Here is a 15,534-nt window from a genome sequence, read left to right on the forward strand (position 1 = left end):
ATCCTTTACATGGTCATAATCAAGGCGCAACTACTTAGTCCAGTCCAAACATTTGGCATTTCCAATGGCCCAATATCATATAATCATCGAGGCCCAAACTATGGTCCATCCACGACCCAATTTTATAATTTGGGCCCACACCCTCATACGGGCCTTACCGTAAGCCCATTAACATATTCTAGTCCATAAGATTATTCTTGGATGGCCCATCAATAGTCTAATCGACAAAACCCAATATGAAGGCCCAACTCAAGGCCCAAGTGAAATTAGGGTTTCACATAAAATGACAATTAGGGTTAAGTGTTTCTCACTTAACACATTAAGGAATTAATCCATTAAGTTCCTCACTTTACTAAATAAGTCTTATGATATGATTGGGCTTAATACCTAATTCCATTCCATTGGCCTAAATGTGGGTCTTGATAAGTCCAAGCCCATAATCCCTAAATTAGGGTTTTTCACATGAAATGATGATTAGGGTTAAGTGTTCCTACTTAACCCATTAAGGACTTAATCTACTAAGGACTTAATCCATTAAGTCCAATATTACTTTTAGGTTAATTTTGCCAATGATTATTATTTAATATTTCAAGTTATTAAATAATCTCATGTGTGTCCCGATAAATTCTCAAAATTAGGGTTTTATGCCATTAGGGTTTTCCAAACCCTAATTAAGGTTTCCTACCCAATCTTGGCCCATTAATCAATTGGTTTGGCTTTTAGGTCACTTTGGGCCTCATTGGGACCACTAGGGTTTCTTTGGGCCCATTAGGGTTTCATTGATCCCACATTGTCCAAACATCCCCCAAACGAGGACCAAACGCAATCAAAGCACACCGCCACCCGACACGGTGGCCGGTGGTGGCAACCACCACCCTATGGTGGTGGTTTGAGATTTTTATTATTATTTTGGCACCATTACAATGTACAACTCGATAATACACACACACACACACACTAATAATAACACACATGCACACACACAACCACCCTTGTGGTGGCCGGTGGTGGTGGTGGCGGTTCTTGGTTTTTCCAGCCAAATAAACTACACACACTACATCATAAACAAACACCCATACATTTCTTGCTTGCAATTGGATTCAGCCACCCTCCTGGTGGCGTTTGGCGGCGACAGCAGCTGACTCACGATGGCAGCCACCACCGTAAGGTGGTGGCAATGGTCTCTTTTGGTTTCCAAACATGTAGCTACACACACCAGCCACCAAAATGCACACATGAACTCTTCTTGACCGAAGACGAGCCCAACAACCCCATCTGGTGGTGCAAAATGGCGATGGCGGCGTGAAATGATAACTACAGCGGCGGCCATGGGGGTTCTTCGCGGTTTCGGCCTTTATTCCTTCGACTGAACTCGATAGGTGGTGGCAGAAGTCATAGAAGAAAACCGTTGTAGTGGGAAAGGGAGGCTACGCCTCCACCGAAGTACTACTCGACAGCTGCAGCGTCACATGGTGGTGACTGATCTCGACAAGGCGGCTAGAGAAAGAGAAGGAGAAGGAGAACGACAAAGGTGGCAGTGGCGCAATTGAGCGGGGCCCGTTCACAGTGTCTTGACCGCAACAATGGTCCCGACGGTCTAGGTTGATTGGAACAGGAAGAAGTTGATGGGAGGGGAGGCTAGACGAAGGAGGTGGCAGTTGAATGGTTAGAGCCATTAGGGTTAGGGTTCGGAACTCTTTATACCCGATACATCCAAACTTGAGTCCATAATGACACTCTTAGTCCCTCCTTATCCCATTTCTTTCAATCAAATCCAGAATTTACCATTTAAACCCCTCCTTTTTGAAAATCCTTTCATATTAGATCCATAATTTACTTTTTAACCCTGATCTCATAATTTCTTTCATGTTCAGTCCAAAAGATGCCAAATAGCCATCCTCTTACAAAACCTTTCCAAAATAAGTCCCTTTCTTACACTTCAATCCCCGAAACCAACATCCCGGTAATTATTATTTGTTTTTGGGCTATAATAATCTAAAATAATAATAAAATTACCTCTCGAGGTTTCGGGTTTATTCTTTAATTATTCTATTTTAAACGGGATGTTACAGTAATATGAACTCGAATAACTGACTCGGGTTCTAATAATCCTTCACAATTACGCTACATGAGCACATTAACGTAATAATGAGGAAAGATGATAGCTTAAGTCGTTAATAACTTAACTCCTGTTATCCTTGTATCCCAACATTAACTTCCACGTGCTCTCTTTATAATTCATCATGAGAATTATAAAGAGACAACTTGGGAAGCTGGCGGGGCAGCAACTAAGGAATTCATGCGGGAAGCTTCTACAGTGTGAGGTGAGTTTTCTCACCATACCAATGGGTTTAAGGCACCAAGGTCGGTCCATTTATTTAGTTGTGATGATTATTGGGAATGTGCTATCAATATATTATGTATTATGTATGTGACCATGTGGGGGTTCCCATTGCAATTAGTTATATGTGGTATGCTAGTTAATTGTGTGGTATTTGATATGCAAGTTGTCTTTGTGATGCTTGCGTGGAAGACCCCGGGAGGTTCCCGTGGCAGTGGATTGTGACCATGTGGGGGTTCCCATGGCACATGTTATAAGACCCTGGAAGGTTTCCATGACATCCCAATACGTTTATTTCGTATGATTTGTATTTGGTAGTAGAGACCCCGGGGGGTTCCCGTAGCAGTGATTGTGACCATGTGGGGGTTCCCATGACACATGGTATAAGACCTTGGAGGGTTTCCATTGCAACCCATATGTTTGTATGCATGACTTATGTGATATATGTAGCTTTTATAGCTACTATGGTATGTGTTATGTGGATTGTGTGTGGGGTATGCTCTGGAGGACTCACTAAGCTTTGTGCTTACGGTTTACAGTTTTGGTTTCATGTATCATCGATTTGGAAAGGAAGAGTGCAGATTGATCACAGTGCACACACCTATGATTTCCGCAATGAATGATTTTGGGATGAACTATGATAAATGTTTTACTTAATGATGATTTGAATGTTTGAAATAAATGATATCAATGTCTTAGCTATATTAAAAATGAAATTTTTACCCTTGATTTTTGGGTCGTTACACTAGGGTTTTCCCTAAACCCTAAATTCTTCCGAAGGCCATAACTTTTTCATTACAAATCCGATTTCGACGAACCTTATATCCATGAAAAGGTAACGAGAAGCTCTACGCTTTAATCATCTCATAATCACCTTAAAATTTCCCAAATAAAAATCTAATTTCCATCAAATCCCAAATCGACACTTTACTGAAATACCCTTTGGCTCTAAAACACAAACCGAACCCCTAGATCATCTAAATTTACATCACCCACATCCAAAAAGTCCAAATCTTATTTCGTCAATGGTCCTAAGCCAGATAATTCTCGATATTTGGTCACCACCCCGAAATAGGAAATAATTCGGAATAGGGTGTTACATTGCCCCTGGTAGGTTTTATAGGTTATAACAAAACATGTATAATGCAGAAAATCACTTAACAATTAAGAAGGGTACATGCAAGTATGCAACCTATAAGGATCTATGTCTTTACAAAATAAGGCGACATACTTTGAATGTTATGAACCCTAAAAGATACCTATTGAAATCAAAATTCAAGAGTAGGGTTATATACCTTTTGATTTATTATAACAAATAAATCAATGATCCTTCCTTTACACTTTAAAATGCCTAGCACCAAAAGTTTAGTGCCTCTAATGGTTTGTGCCCAAAACCTAGCAACTAGAAGACAAGAGGAGAGAGGAGAGGAGTAGGAGAAAATCAGCTATTCTCTTGGCGTAGTGGTGGACGAAAATAAGGCACCCAAGGGGTCATATTTATAGCTGATAGGAAAACCCTAGAAACCCTAATTTGAAATAAAATAATATTTTTCAAATCTGGTATTATCTAGCTTCCTAATTATCCAAAAGGAATATTTTGGATCCTCTTTTGATCCTTTCATAATGGTCCATACCTATGGAAGGTTTTGGAATTTCCTCTTGTTCAACTATTTAACAATTGAAGCTTAGTTCTTGTACTAACAATTAATCTAATTAACCCTAAATTAATTCTAGTTAATTTTTTATTAGTTCTTAGTTAATTAATAATATTTCCAATTAATAAATTAATCACATAATTTATTAACAAATCATTTATTACAATTTATTAATCATATAATAAATCAATAAATCAACCTCTCTCTCCAAAGGTCTTTCTATTCAGTTACTAGTTATGAGGGCAAGCCTAAAAAGGACTTTGCTTCTAATTGAAGTGTATTCCAATTTAGTTATGATCTTAGACACCTTAATCCAATAGTCTTCCACTTGGGTAAGTCTATAAGACTATAACTACAATTGCAAGTATAACCTTGCATCAAACAACAAAGTGTGTTTTCCGAAGCAATTTCCAAACTCTAATTCAGCTCAAACGTTGGCTCTAAGATAAATGATAAGCTATTCCTTCGTTCTACAAGATATCGTGTGGACACGAGGCATGGAATTCATTCAATCTCATTGTCCAAAATTATATTTCTCGATTTTCGATGATGTCATTAGACTACCAATTGAACACATTAATTCCTGGCTGGGCCCAATAGTATAATGTCAACACCAAATCATTGAGGGGCCCAAAGATATCACTTTTACCGTTAGGGAAAAATGAACGAATAACCTTTGACTACATAACTATGACTTTTACTCACCAAATCATACATGATACTTTGTTTTATAACATCATGTCACTGATGTGTTTTTGCAATACTAATGTACAACCGATTTGTAAATCATAACTTATATTTTTTTTTGAATAATAAAAGATATTATCATCTTAGAATTACTCATGATTGAATCTATGAAGTAATCTATAAGCGTGAGTTTATCCAATACTCAAAATCTCTCTTTTCAAAGTACTCATGAATATTGCAGCAATCCCATGCAATGTCTAATCTCTATAAACAATCTATAATCGATCATGAAAGTGTTAAATCACTACTTACTTCTAAAAGTATGAGCAACTGTGGAATTTTGTATAACCAAATTACTCAAGAAGTAAAACATGCAAAGTGAAATACAAGAATAAATAATTGAGGAAGGCAATACGATACTCATAAATAATTCTCTATTATTCATTCACCAAAATCAATTACATTTATTTTGATACAAAGTTTCAAACTATCAACTAACTACTAAAACTAATATCATCTCTTAAGCCAATGCTCCTGTCATGCTGGTTGTGGTTGACCCTTCTTAGAACCCTAGTCAAAGGATCTGCGGGATTATCTTCTGATGATATTTGTCTCACAAGGAGATTACCTTATTCTTATGTTTGATGTAGTGGTACTTTCTGTCGATATTCTTAGACCTACCATGTTCTTTCGGTTATTTAGTCAAAGAAACTGCACCTTCATTATCACTGGAAAAGTTCTATTGGATCTTGAATGGTCAGGACTACTTCGAGATCTCCGATAAAGTTCTTCAACCAAGCCGCTTCGTTCGATGCCTCACTCACTGCGATGCACTCTGACTCACAAGTAGAATCAACCACCATTTACTGCTTGGAACTCTTCCAATTCGCCACTCCACCATTCAATCAGAAAATCCTGCCAGATTGAGAACAAAAGTTGTCACGATCTGTTTGAAAGTTGGCATCACTATAACTACTCATTCTCAACGTATCATTACCACCAAGAACTAGAGACATGTCTTTTGTTCTTCGCAAATACTTGAAAATATTCTTGATTACTATCCAATGGGCTCTGCCAGGATTTCCCTTAAAGTGAGTAATCATGCTCAGAAAATAATTAAGCCATGTCAGGGCGAGTACATGTCATAACATACATGATTGATCCTATGGCCGAAGCATATGGGACTCGACTCATGTCATCTATTTCTTCCTCTGTACTAGGAGTTTGAGTCTTACTTAATCTGACCAATATGACCAATATGACGATTCTCTTACAGTGAGTGGGCAAATCCTCTTTATTGAAGTTTTCCTTTTTGAAACGCTTCAATATTTTGTCCAAGTATATACTCTAGCTAAGACCAATATGACGATTCTTTCTATCCCTAAAAATTCTTATTCCAAGGATATAGTTCGCTTCCCTTAGATCCTTCATAGAGAAACACTTCCCAATCCAAGATTTCACTTCTTGCAAGGTTGGAACGTCGTTTCCTATAAGGATTATGTCATCAACATACACCAGGAAAGTTACTATACTCCCACTAGATTTGACATATACACAAGACACATCCTCACTCCTAGAGAATCCAAACTCTTTGACTTTCTCATTGAAGAAAAGATTCCAGCTGCGAGTTTCTTGCTTTAATCCATAAATGGATTTATCAAACTTACACACTCTATTAGGATACTTGGCATGTACAAAACCTTCTGACTAACTCATGTAGACGTCCTCGGTTAACTTCCTATTTAAGAAATCGGTTTTAACATCCTCATAATCATAAAAGGCATCTATGGCAAGCATAATTCCGATGGAGTTGATCTTAGCTATTGGTGAGAAGGTCTCATCATAGTTTACCCCTTGGGATTAAGTAAATCCCTTCACACCCAGTCAAGCCTTGAATGTATGTACCTTTCCATCCATTTCAGTCTTCTTCTTGAAGATCCATTTGCAACCTACTATCTTCCAACTAGGTTCATGATCTACCAAGTTCCATACTTGGTTGTCGTACATGGACTGGATCTCGTTATCCATCGCCACATTCCATTTTTCATCCTCAGGGTCTGCCACCGCTTCCTTGTAGCTAGCAGGTTCATCCAAATTCACTAGTGTTCTATCACTGATGAACGTGTATCCATCTGTAGTTATATGAAAACCATAAAACTCAGGTGACATGATAACCCTACTGGACTGACAAAGAGGTAATGTATTGTCAATGGGCTCAACGGGAGCCTCATCCTCTGGTTGAGAGCTAGTATCAACTAATTTTCCTTTATTGGAAGACTCTGTAATTTCTTCCACATCAATAGCACTCCTACTGTCCTCTTTGAATATGAGATCTCTCTCGCAAAAGATTCCTCTTCGAGCTACAAAGACCACGTTGTTACTAGTTCTATAGAACAAGTATCCAAAAGACCTATGTGGGTAGCCAATGAAAATACACTTCTCGACTTTAGGTTTAAGTTTTTAATGATTATCTCGTCTTACGAGAGCCTTAGAGCCCCATACCTTGATATGTGTGAGCTAGGGTGCATTCACTGTCCACATCTCATGAGGTGTTTTGGCAACCTTCTTAGTGGGAACAAGATTTAGGATATGTGGAACAATCTCTAAGGCATACCCTCAGAAAGATATTTGAAGCAAATTTCGACTCATCATGGAACGAACCATATCAAGTAAGGTTTTATTACACCTCTCAGCCACACCATTAAGTTGCGGTGTTCTAGGAGGAGTCAATTTTGAAACGATTCTACATTTCTTTAGATAGTCGTGGAACTTGATACGAAGGTGCTCTCCACCTCTTTCAAATCAAAGCATATTTATATTCCTAACCAAATTGATTCTTGACCTCGTGCTTAAACTCTTTGAACCTTTCAAAGGTTTCCGATTTATGTTTGATTAAGTAGATATGCCCATATCTGCTATAATCATCCATAAATGTAACGTAGTATCGATTGGCATCCTTTGTAGCAGATCTGAAGGGCCCCCACACATCTGTATGGATAAGGTCCAACAATTCTTCATCTCTTTCACATATTTTAGTGAAAGGTGATTTTGTCATCTTGCCTAAAAGACAAGACTCACATTCATTATCTGACCTTAATTCAAAAGATTTCAACACTCCATCCTTTTGGAGTTGGGTGATACATTTCTTGTTAATGTGCCCAAGACAAAAATGCCACAAACATGCTTTATCTACTCCACCAGACGAATCAATATGGGATACACTATTTCCTAAGTTATCAACAAACAACACAGTTTCATACACACCATTTCAAGGTAAAATTTTGATCATAAAAACACCATTTTTATAAACCATAATTGAACCATTGTCATTATCAAATGAATATCGAAAACCTTGTCTAAACAATGCATGAAATGAAATAACATTTATTGTTATTTCTAACGAATAAAAACAATTAATCAAATCAACTCTAACCCCACTATCACGAACAAGCCCATACGTCCCAATCTTGGTAACAAGTGAAGAATGTATATTACCCATGATCAAGTTCAACCGTCCATGCTCCACTTCCTCACTTTCTTTTAGCCCCTACATATCAGAACAAATATGAAAACCACATCCTTTATCAAGGAACCAAGAATGAGAAAGTTGTGTGTTATTGGTTTGAATAGTTTATGTACATGTTGAGAAGCCATATGGCTTGATCTTACCCTCTTTCAACTCTTGAAGGTACTTTAGGAAGCTTCTTCTCCAATGCCCTTTGTCACCACAATGAAAGCAAGTGGCCTACTTTGGACCACTAACAATAGGAACATCAAAGTTGGGATTTGTCTTTGAACCATTTCCAGACGCTCCCGCATGGGACTTACCCTTCCTCTTCTTTCCTTCATTCCGCCCAATGGTCAGGACAGGAGCACTTATCGTAGAAGGGACATGATTTTTCTTCATCCCCGATTTAGCAGTCTGCAACAAGTTATGGTGTTGGATCGATGTGATCTCCGTGTTGTTCAAATGATAAGTTAGGATGAATTGATCATAACTAGGAGGAAAATATTTAAGGACCATATCAATGGCCAACTCTTGGTCAAACGAAACATCAAGCTTTTCCGACCGCTCCACATATCTCTGCATCCTTTGCACGTGAGCGCAAACAGAGTCTCCTTCCTTCAACTTGCAGGCCATGACAGACTTGACCACTTCATAGCGTTCTTATATCGCTTCATTGCGAAACTTTTCCGAAAGATCAAGGCTCATTTCATATGGCTAGCGTAACATCCAGACCCCTAGGTATAAATTTAAACGTTTATTATATTCATATTGATAGGGAACCTCGACGAGTTTGAGGCCCCAACTCGTCGAGTATAGACTAAGATTGGACGCGTGATTTTAGAACCAACTCGACGAGTTGAAGGACTCAACTTGACGAGTTGGAGCTGAGTGTGAAAATCCTAATTTTTTGAGCTTGCACCCTATTTAAAGGACCATAAGTCCTTTACCCCCACCTCTCTCATCACCTTATCACCCAGAGACAAAGCCTAATCGATCTATCTTCCATTTTGAGAGAGTTTAAGGCTAAGAGTGTGTGCTTTGGTGCATTACTTGAAGAAACTTGAAGAGTAAAGGGCTTGGAGCAAGAAGGAGTCTTTAGATCCAGTATCCATTCAGTTGTAGCATTCATTTGAAGGTAAAAAGCTATTACCTTGATCACTTGTTTGTTAGATCTCTCCATTAGAGAGTTTATGGCCATTTCTAGCTTCTTCTTGAGTCATTATTGGTTTTGAGCATGCTTTGAAGCTAATACTTTAGATCTGGACACTACTAGGCCCTTTAGACCTAAGGACTCAAGCTTTATCAAGCTTTGGCCAATCTTCATGCCTTAAACCCCTTGTTGAGCCTTGTTTTGGCAAAGTTAGCCCCTAAATTCCATACATGGATGTAAAGCTTGCAGGTTTACATGGTATCTCAGCCCTAGAAGGCTAGATCTAGAGTTTGGGGACTTAGTCTCGTTTAAAAGCATCTGAATGAGAGAAAGGGCTGAAGGAACTCGACGAGTTGGTTAGGGTTTTCCCTGATATTCTGGACACTATACAAAATTGACGAGTTTGTGAGACAACTCAGCGAGTTGACTCAAATTTTCCTGATTTTTTGAGAACAGAAGGAATTCGACGAGTCACATAGATGCACTTGACGAGTTGGGTCAACATGGACTGTTGACTTCCGTTGACTTTTTTTAGTGTATGGTCAAGTTGTGAACTTTGGAGACCATGGAGGGGTAAAATGGTCTTTCACCCTTTGCAAGATTTAGTAGAGGAGTTAGCTTAACACCTTTGGATTTGTTAATATAAATTGCTAATTAGAGATGATTGTGATATATGTAGGCGGAGTCTAGACCGATAGTTGAGTGCGAGACATTCTTGCTTTACTTTCGGGGTGAGTCTTCTCACTATACTTAACTAAGTGGTAATCAATGTGCGACCGGAGGGTCTTATTTATGTTATCGACTAGAGGTTCTTATGTGCTTATATTGAGATATGTGATATTATGCATTCTGTCTTTGTGATTTATTTTGTATATTATTATGTGCATTTATTGAGATAGGACCAGAGGGTCCAAACCGAATCATGAGACTAGAGGTTCTTCACTGAGGCATATGATTGGAGGGTCCAACCCGATCCATGATACCGGAGGGTCTTCACTGAGACACATAACCGGAGGGTCCTTATCGAGATATAGCCATAAGAGGCTAATTATTTGTGTGTGCTATTTTGGGGAACTCACCAAGCTTTGTGCTTATAGTGTTGTGTGAAATGTGTTTCAGGTACATCTTAGGATCGCGGGAAGGCGCCAGCATGATTTTACACACCAACTAGTTAATTTGTGTTTTGAGGATTCTGGGATATTTGACAAACAATTTTATGTGTTGTGCTTGAAACAACTTATAAATTGAGTATGAGAAATGTTAAACTGTGTTTTTTGTGGATTTAAAAATGATTTTTTTTTGAAAATTTGGAGTGTTACAGCTAGTATTCCTCATAGAACTTCTGGAGTTATGGCGTCCTGGTAGTAACCATGATGTAAACGAATTTAGTGGCATCATCATGATGTTTGTTATAGATAGCGATTTCATCAGGAGTAGCACGTGTTTCGTCTATTTCAACAAGAGGCTTATCGAGAACATACTCTTTGTTCTCGTATCCCATATTCATTTTTAGATTTCTCATCCAATCCATGTAGTTTGGACCGGTTAGCTTCTCTTTTGACAGAATTGACAATAGAGTGAAGTTGGAGTTTTGAGTGGAGGTTTGAGCAACAGGAGCATCACTGTTTCCTGACATCTATAATAAGAGTGATAGTTTTAGTTAGTTCATATAAATATTTAATATTTTAACCTAATTTAACATTCAAGGCTAGGATCCAAAATACAATTCGAAATTAAGAAGAGGGATGTCTGTCACACCCCCGAACCGGGATGACGAAAACGTCCGAGGGCGGATGACTTCATGTATAGTATCATAACAATTGAATATGAATGAAACAGAGCAACCAAACATCATACATTACAATATACTAACATTCATTGTTTTACAAATTGTACTTGTTTATCAATTACACAAAAATAACATAAATAATGATTGCTCAAAAGGCAGTAAAGTAATCCAGATGCGAGGCTCGAGTACCTGTTCACTGAGTCCCTGAGAATACAAGTCGTTTTGAAAAGCATCAACATAGAATGTTGGTGAGTTCATAAGCATGTTTGTAGGAAACACTTTGTAATATCTTTTCTTATAATAAGTGTAAAACTTCAGAAAATCCAATATTTTCTATAAAAAGTAGTTTGTGAGTTGCGTTCCAAAACCGTGTATAATTGCATGCACCTCCTTTATTATCCTTTGTTTTTATTTGAAAAGAGTGTATTCCCAGAAAATCCTATATTTTTTGTATATAAAAGTGTTGTGGTCTTAAAGCCCTAAGACCCGAGTGGTGAAATCAGTTTTCAAAGAATACGAAGCATAGGTTGGTGTTTTGTGAAAACTAGTTGAGTGTAAATTCTTCGTAAATTCCAATAATGTGGGTTTTCTCCGTGTGTCTCTTCCTTGTAGAGTAATGATGAATAAATCCATAAAATCCTATATTTTCTGTATATAAAGATGTTGTGGTCTTAAAACCCTAAGACCCGAGTGGTAAAATTAGTTTACAAAGTATACGAAACATAGTTTGGTATTTATTTTAATAAAACTAACAACGTAAAGCTTCCTATAAACCAAATGGTGTTGTTATTCCCTATGTGAGTCTCTATAACCATGCTTTATATGACTGATATGCTTGTCATGATGTTTCCAGGCATCGGTTACGGTAAGACATTTGTCACCCTAGCCTAACCTGTCTAGCTGTAGCGAGCAGCTCAGGTGTGGGTGTCATCCCCGTATAGATGTATACACAAATTCTCGCTCTCCCTTCAGGAGACTCTGGTTATAACTAACCGTACTTACCGCGTACACTACGTAGGTACGACTAAAGGAGAGTCTCACAAGAGCCTTAACAAATTTACGTAAACTATGGCTTCTCTTTCTTGTAAAACGACTTAAGTGTATCTAGTGTAATTGAAAATATTTATATAATCAAGTATATAAGTACATGAAATTATCATGTCTAGGTGTTTTCAAAAGGTTACAACCATTAAAACTGACATCTAAACACAAGTTTAAGCACTTTTTGTAAGTTAAAACAATTATCTGGTTTTTGGCTTTTCTGTCCTTGTTTTTAGAAAAATTATCGTAAGTTAAAATTTGGATCCGTAAACTCTGGGAGTTTGGAAACTGATTCTACTTTGTTTAGAAATTTTCCCATAATTTTTAATAGCCTCAAACCAGTGTGAAATTGTTAATCTTCACAGACTGGTCCGAGATTATCCCTGAAATGATAGACAGTTTTCTAAAAATCGCCGAAAATTGTAGAAATATCGTATGAATGCGTGAGAGTAGTCATTTGAAAGGTATAAACCTGAGCTTTTTGCATGTAAAACAGTTTTGAAAATATTACATTTACGGTGGTCAAAACAGTTCGTGAATGACATATAACTTTTCTGTGGAAGGCTGGAAATTAAGTTTATGTTATACATGTTTGCACACAAGACTTGTGTATGTTATTTTTGGAGTGTATAGCCCCATATATACTTTTTTCAAACAATATATGTGTTAACAACCCTTATCTCATGATTTTTATGAAGATCTATATGATAAACTTCATGTTCAAGTAAAAACCCAAAAGTTCACAATGGTCCATGCAATTATCCAATAGTTAACCGGAACTTTGACTTGTATCCCCCCTCCCCCCCCTCACCCCCAAAGAGTATGAAAACATGAAAAATAGTGGGGTATGAAGCTCACTTGAGTATTTTCGAGATGAAGAAGAAGATAGAGGAGATTTTCGGTTCTAGCTTGCTTTCTTGAAGAGAGTCTTGAAGTTATGGTGTTCTAAGAGTATATACACGAAAATAAGGTTGTAAGTAGGATTATCTTAGTGCAAACTTGAAATAAAACCTCTTGAGTTTCACATGGACTTACCAAAGAGCCTTGATTCGATTTTTGATGGTGAAGAACTTAAAAATTCTTGAGTGAGCACTAGAGGTCTTGAGAGAAAAATTGAGATGGAAGAAGAGTTTTAAGTGAAGTTTGAATGAGGATGGAGAGGGATAGAGAGAGTGGCCGAGAGGTAGAGAGATGGAGAGAGAGAGAGAGATGGAGAGAGAGAGAGAGAGTTGACTTGTGAGACTTTGATGTGAGATGCATAGAAGTATGGAGGGAAAAAGTGTTATTGTATGGAGGATTATTGTGAGGTGTCAAACTCAAAATCCATGCTTATTTCTTTTCTTTTTTTTAAACAAATTATAACTGGCCCAAGAGGGGTCTTGGCCCAACGTTGGCCCAAGAAGTATAAATTTTCGGCCCCTAAGGCCCATGTCGGTGGTTTTTGGCCCAAAAATAATATATAAATAAGGTTTTCGGCCCAATAGGGCCCAAAAGAGGGTTTCAACCCAAAAGGACCAAGTTGAGATGTTATTGGCCCATTAGGGCCCAATAGGAGAGTCTTGGCCCAAGTAAGAGCTTGGGCCGAGAAAACTTGGGCTACGGCCCAAAGTTGAATAACTTAGCTTATCGGATTAGGTTTTAAGCGTACACATGGAGATTTTTGACTAAATCAAAATTTGGGATGAACAAACTAAGATAATATTAAAGTTGATTTATAGTACACGCAGTGTTACATAGTTACCCAAGGAAACTATCTTGTACAAGGATAAAAATCTTAACCCTTCGTTTGCTAGTTGTGACAATGTCGTAATCTAATTATGAATTTATTAAGGTAGGTGAACGATTCAATAATTTCAATCACATGAAACTTCTAGATCTTTTGAGATATTCATTGAAACATCAATGACATATTTAATCTCAGATTATGCTCTACAATTTTGTGATTGAGATACCGAGAATCACAAACAAGATGTGAATAACAATGCAAATCCGCTTGACATCCTCGATGTTATTTATCATCTCAAATTGATGTGTCGGTAAATCACACACGCTCCATCAATAATGATAATTTTCGAGTTGTTCCATCATCTCAACTTTATAGTCCCAAATTAGAGTGTCGGATAGCCACACACGCTCCACTAATGCCTAATAAAGAATGATGTGCGTTTTCATGGATTAGCATATATATTTCATATTTTTCCTAAAGTAGCTAGGGTGAGATTTTAAAAGAAGGTTATAGTATTTTATATCATTATACTTTTAATGAAATTGTGTCATATCGAACCCATTCGGCTAACGACCATCCACCACATAGGGGAGTGGTGGGTGAAAATGACACTCATTCAACGATCATTTTATAGGCCATTTCTTTATACCACCTTATAAAATGGTTTCGTGAATGATGTCTATTATGGATTCGATTGGCCTTTTCTTATACATATAGATAGTAATTAAACTTATATATATATATATATATATATATATATATATATATATATATATATATATATATATATATATATATATATATATATATTATTGTGTGCATGTAGGATTGATTCTAGACCAATCATTTTAGTTATTTTAAAAAAGTAATTAATGCACATTAAATGCTGAAGATTTAATTAATACCCATTATATCTTCAACATATAATATGCATTAATTACTTTCTTAAAATAATAAAAATAATTGGTGCAGAATCAATCTTAAATGCACACAATAGATAGTTAGAACACAATAACCTAACCTTATATATATATATATATATATATATATATATATATATATATATATATATATCCTCCCTAATAAATGAAAATAATTTTGCCACATGTCACTCTCTCATTAACTTGGACACATGTCATTTTTTGGTATTTTTGAATAAATGTTTTTTCCATGTGTCATTATCTTATTGTTTATCTTTTTTTAATTAACACATCTTATTTAAACCTCAATTATTAATTGCCTTATTTGAAAATAGTAATTAAATTACAATATTACAACTCATATTATTGAATATATTTCATTTTAAATTCAAATTTTAAATTTTAAATCTAAATAAATTTTTGTTTAAACCTTTATATTTATTTTTTTTTGTTTTATCCAACCCGTATAACATACGGGTCTCACAACTAGTACTCTAATAAATGAATGTTTTTTTTGCTACATGTCACACTCTCATTCAATTTGCCAAATGTTATTTTATGGTTGTTTTGAGATAATTTATTTTCCACATGTCATTTCATGAGTTTTCTATTTTAATAAACTAGATGTGAGACCTATGTATTACATGGGTCCATTTAAAAAAATTAAATATAAAACTCAAAATATTTGAGAAGTTTGAATTTATAAGAAAAATAAGA

The sequence above is a fragment of the Lactuca serriola genome, chromosome 4 (genome assembly GCF_051521515.1).
Source record: "Lactuca serriola cultivar US96UC23 chromosome 4, Lser_US96UC23_V15, whole genome shotgun sequence".
Classification (NCBI taxonomy): domain Eukaryota; kingdom Viridiplantae; phylum Streptophyta; class Magnoliopsida; order Asterales; family Asteraceae; genus Lactuca; species Lactuca serriola.